General features: G+C 30.7%; 1 long non-coding RNA gene across 1 annotated transcript; it reads right to left on the reverse strand.

Moving 5' to 3' along the window:
- Positions 1-532: 532 nt before the first annotated feature.
- On the reverse strand, positions 533-2,388 carry LOC141675243 (uncharacterized). Its single transcript, XR_012555953.1, has 2 exons — positions 1,992-2,388; positions 533-1,890 (listed from the first exon to the last, which is right to left on the reverse strand). It is a non-coding gene; the product is annotated as an uncharacterized LOC141675243 (long non-coding RNA).
- Positions 2,389-6,218: the final 3,830 nt, after the last annotated feature.

Here is a 6,218-nt window from a genome sequence, read left to right on the forward strand (position 1 = left end):
AACCAGTGCCCTGTTTTATAATTCTGTCATTTACATATTGTTATGAGCATAAAATGTCCTCAATACTTTCATTATTATGAGTTGCTAAACGCCAGGTCTTGAGTCCTGTCTAGAAAAATGTACACTGTCCTCTCTGCGGATATTTTACTGTGAAATGTTTTCGCAGGAATGCCTCCCAGACCCCAGTCCCAGCTGACCAGCCTACAGCCTACGTATGTGCCTATTACAGCGCGAACCCTGAAATTTGAATACCATCTTCATATGCATTCTCGGATAGTAACACTGTTGAAAGTTGATATCTTGTACTGAATTCTGTTATGGATCCAGATAATTAGTTTCCAGGAGCAGGTTAGATGACCTTTTCTGGGGATGTCTATGTTTCTTTATAAGAAGATTATGCCTTCATTTCCCCATCTTCTGTATGTTAATCACCAGATTCAGATGCAAGATCTTGCTATTTTTTATCAGATGTCATACAATTAGTTGACTGTGTATCCATGTTCTGGTATTAGTTCTGGAATTTGAGCTAATAGACAATAAGCAGTAGTTTTGTAATTACAATATTCTGAGCCTCAAAGCTTACAAACTTCTACATTCACTACAATCTATCCTGGAATAACAAGACTAGAAAATATAGCTACAAAAGATGACCACTATGAGTTGAGCACATGATAGTATATGCAGATCAAATCTCTCGAAAGAGAAGTTTCCCGAGTTTCCCTGCAGAGTGATGGTGATCTGAAGAAGCTTTCAAGAGTACAGAAACGATAGAATGAAGAACATTTGCTGCAATTCTTGACTTTATTTGGCCCCTTCTTGGAATAGGCCCTCTGTCATTCTTAAAGCTTTTTGCACTTGCTGCTGCTCCATTCACTTTCCCCACCTTGCTTTCCATAGCTTGATAGTTTTGGGTATCTTTTTGGTTGAAGAAATATGAACTAATTTGCTTGTTATTTGAAGGAGGAGGGGAGTATATATAGCAGAAGAAAAATACCAGTGGCTGACTAAAAGATGATTGGGACAAACATAAATAATTTGTAGTCTCTGTTTCTGCACTAGTGGGGTTTGAGGAACATGAGTACATGACAGCTAATTAAGTTTTCTGCTGTATGAGAATCTTTTATACTTATCCAACATAAATAATTTGGGACAACATAAGTACATGTAGGAATTAAAATAAACCCAATCAAATCGAAACCGAAACAAAATCACAATATCCGCACTTAAACAGAAATGAAAATTGCAAAACTTGCACTAAATCGATGCCCAACCGCGAAATTAGCCACATGACACATTCTACATTTGGACTGTTAAGTAATCAGTCGCACTAGCAGAGGAAGGCCCCAACACGATCTTATACTCTTTAAGACTCTCCCTCAATCGTACGATACTTTTCGCTACGATTGACAACCAATATATCAATACCAACAACAAATATTTAAATTAAATATATGGGGGTGGGAGGACTCTAACCCGAGTCCCTCCCTAAACCGAGTTCTGATACTATGTTAACCAGTCGCACTAAAACCTTAAGGTGGTAGAGGAAGACCTCAACAACATCTTATACTCTTTAACATACTCTTTAACATGGACCACTTCAAAGTTACTTACCTGGGATTTCTCTGAGAGGTAAGTACATTTTCATTGATCCATAGTGGGAAAAAATAGAGCTTTTCTGTATTTTGATGTGCACCCACTATAAAGCCAGTTCTTACCAGAAACCAATCCCATGTTTTGGAGAACTGTCAACTTACAACTTCTTAAAAAACCTCTATAGCACAATGTCTACAAACTGCACACCTGGCTTCTTTACTAACAATCCTGCTATTTTTCCACCACTGCACCATTCCTTGTACTCAATACCAGCTCCAAGTTTATGATTACTGTCACCTGCAAATTGCACATTAGTATCTTCTCAAAATTTACAAGAGTAACTTATTATATAGTATTAATCTTAACATGGCCTTTTTATATTAGCATTTCTTGAGAACCTTTAAACATTCTTCACTTCCACATATTTTCTACATTCCAAGTTCCAGAATATGTCAAAGATTGTAACTTCACCATTCCATGATATCCCGGAGACTACCAGGGTACAAGTTGAAATCCTAAAATTTCTCAAGTTAGTTCATTTTTTATGCTTTCAAACATGATCTCCCATCTAGTATTGAGATCATACATTAAACCACTACAGGCTTCGTACATCAATCTAGCGAAATTTATTGCTACTGCACTCAGCTTCACATACAACATATATGACTGAACTTCAAAACTTTTCAACAAGTCGAACACATCTCAAATATCCAAAAACAAATCATGTTCGTACAAAACATTTACAAAGCTTATTACATATTTTATAACTAGAAAGACGCAACTTCATTACGTCAGTCATCATTGTCGCGGCTAAAGTATGAATCCAGCAATGAAAGAACAACTAGTGGCCCAATAACAGGTGGGACTGGAGGGGGCTTGCTGAAAGCAACAATTGGATCAACCTTCTCCTTTACTATCGTTACTTCCCCAGGATCATTATTCAATGGCTTCTTTGGCATTGATATCGCCTTTGCCCCTACTTTCAGATAGAACACATTAATGGAGAAGAACTGTATAAACGAGTTACTAAAACTGAACACAAAAGAACATGAGATTACCCCATTTTACTTTTAGCGGAATAATTTTATCCTTAAAAAAAGATAATGCAGCCGCTCCACGCATATATAGTCACTATCCAAATTCTATCTGCAAAAGTGAATCAACAAAATGACCTAAATTTATAGACAATTTCTACAATTGCATATTCAAGTTCACGGAGAGCTAAATACAGTACAAAACACAGAAATTGCAAATAAACACGAGTACACATCATCTTGCACAAAAACTACGGCACCTCTTATTGTCAATTTCATCAAACAAGATACACTCTAATTGTAAATTCCACCAAACAAGATACACTCTATTGTCAATTCCGCCAAACAAGAAACACAACCATTTCAAGATTTCATTTTTCATGCAAAAGCTATACCAACAGATGCACCCCAATTCACATAACATTTATGATACAACACACCCAAAACACTATATCACAAAAAACATATCCACTTAAAATAAAAAAAAACAATTTTTATACTTCACCAAACACTACAAAAGCAACAAGCTCAAATTAATCAGATATAAGCACTACATATAATCATTTCACCTTTTAATCCACATAAAGCTATAGTAAAAATGTAAAATACGATATAAATCACAAAAATATACAACACAAATTATCATTTACAAATATCAAATTCTTGAACATAATCAAGATTCAATTTTTATCAAATTCTTGAACCTTAACTACAAGAGCATAATCAAGATTCAGTTTTTATTCTTACCCATTTACAAAAACCAAATTCTTAACCCTAAACTACAAGAACATAATCAAGTTTAAATTTTTATTATAACCCATTTACAAAAATCAAATTCTTGAACATAAACAACAAGAACATAATCAAGATTCAATTTTTATCATCACCCATTTGCAAAAAAATCAAATTCTTGAGCTTAAACTATATAACAGATGCCTATAATTTAAACACTACCAAGAGACATAGATACACATATGTAAATACACATATACATACACACAGTAATAATAATCAAGAACAAGAATTAGTTTAAGTAATTAAATAAAATAAAATTTTCATACCTGCAAATTGGAAAATGTGAATTTTAATTTTGAAGTTTAATTTGATTTGATGTTTTAAGTAACTTGTCATCAAGTGTCCAGAAGTTTCTTCTACTTTCGCGGAAGATCAAAGATGAGGCCTGGACAGATCTGGGCTAGTTCAAATTTGGGCTTTGCATCTGGATCGGACCACCATCAGGATATATTATTAAAAGTTTTATTGAAAATATATATGAAATAAAATATTAAAAATATAATAAAATAATTTTTTTTGAATATCAACCTTGTATCACATAGGTTATAAACTAGATAATTTATTTTATTTATGAAAGATAACTCATAAAATAAAACCAAATGTCTAAAAACTTAAATAACAAAAAGTAAACAAAATTTATATAATTATATCACACTAAGAATTAATCATCTATAATTATTAGATTCACTAATACACACTTCTAATATGAATTTACAGTGATTTAGAAATTAAATAGTCCTTTAATACGTGAACAAATATAATATTTTCTATAAACTTACCGAATATAAGAATATGAATAAAATAAATATAAATTGAGTTTAAATCAATATTTATATATGTATATTGATCTCTAAAAGTTCTTAAACAATTATTTTTTCACTCAGAGATTATAAGAATATTAAAAAAACTAATTTAAGTATAATATATAACATTGAAAAATCGGATCCCGCTAATATAAAAGAGAAAACTTATTAAAAATATGAAGAGGGTTTCAAAAAATAATTTAAGCCAAGGACAATTTTGAGCTTAAAATATATTAATTTAAATTTGTGGTAATTGTTAATCTCGAGGGCCCCATTTGTTTCTTATAAAACACTAGCATAAATCTCGTGCGATGCACGGGTTTTCATTAATATTTTAAATTTTTATTTATCAAGTTATATTATATTTTTAAAATATTTATATAAATATATTATGATTATAAATTTATAATAAAAATAATAGAATAACATGTGGTCGTAATTTAGTAGAATAAATAGACTATTTCTAGTAGTTTAACAATTTAGTAGTTTAGCAGATATGTAACACTATTATTTATATCTTTTAATATATGATAAGTTGTATTCGTAGTTAGTAGGATAAGTATACTATATTTAGTAGTAGTTTAATAATTTAGTATTTTATTAGATATATAACACTATTTATCTATTTTTATAATAATCAAAATTAGGGAATTATCGTTAAACCAAATTATCTCTATTCCGGCTATTATAATATAGTATAGATTTCTATAAAAATATTTTTTCGGGTTTTTATTATCATTTATCTCGGTTTGTGAAATAATTAACTTATATAGATATTTGACAAATTGTAAAATTAAAATCAGACTTACAAATGAGCATTATTCAAGTTAGAGATGCACAAAAAGCCCTTCAAGCCAGGCTTTAAAAAGGCCATTTTTTAAAAAAACGGATCGGGCCGGGCTTTTTATAATATCGGGTCGGGCCGGGCTTCCTAAGAAATATAAGGCCCGTTTTAGGCCCGCGGGCCGGGCCGGATTGGGCCGAACCGGGCTTTTTATTTATATATTAAAAAATATTTTAATATTTTATAACTCGAATTATGAGTAGTTTAAATACCGGAGAAAATAATATCTTGATATATCAGATAGAGTAGTTTAGATACCAAAATAAATAATTATTTTTAATATAATATATAAATAATCATATATACCTTAATTGCTTCTAATATTATAACATGTTATTTTAAAAATTATAAAGAGTATTGTACATTTTCGAATTCTATATAAAAAAATCGGTTTTTTAATCGGGCTTTTCAAAAAGCACGGGCTTTTATCCGGGCCGAACCAGGTTTTTATCCGGGCTTTTTTCGATCCGGACTTTTATCCGGGCTTTTTTAAATCCGGGCATTTCGGGCTTCGGGCCGGGCCGGGCTTTTTTCTCGATCGGGCTTTTCGGGCTTTTTTCCGGATCGGATCGGATATCGGGCGTCGGATTTTTTGATCATCTCTAATTCAAGTCCATCAGATCCCGGCCTGTTCGGGTCCGAAATTGAGCGATTGTTCGGGCGTGTGATTAAGATAAGAGGAAATTTTATCAAAATATAATCTCCAACACCCCGATCCTTCTCTATTATATAAAAATAAATTATATTTTTATATATTATATCAAATAAATTAGTGAAAAAATATATTTTTTATAGGTATTGTTATATTTAATAAATAATTAATCAATTTTATTGATTGAAATTTATTACATTATAATTTAATCTAATTTTAATAATTTTAATTTTATTATTATTATTATTAAACTTTAATTTGGACATATGTTAAAAAGTGAACTACAATCCTATATTAAAAATAATTATTGGTTTGTTTTCATTAATGAAATTATGTACTCCTTACGTCTTTTGAGTTGTTAACATTTGAAATGATGTATTCAACACGCATTTTAAGGCTCTTGTCTATTATGGTTGTATAACTTATTTTGAAAACTTTCTTCTTTTGAATAAAAATTTAAACATTTAATATTTATTCACAAGATTTTTTTAAAAAAT

This window comes from Apium graveolens, chromosome 7 (assembly GCF_009905375.1).
Source record: "Apium graveolens cultivar Ventura chromosome 7, ASM990537v1, whole genome shotgun sequence".
Taxonomy (NCBI): domain Eukaryota; kingdom Viridiplantae; phylum Streptophyta; class Magnoliopsida; order Apiales; family Apiaceae; genus Apium; species Apium graveolens.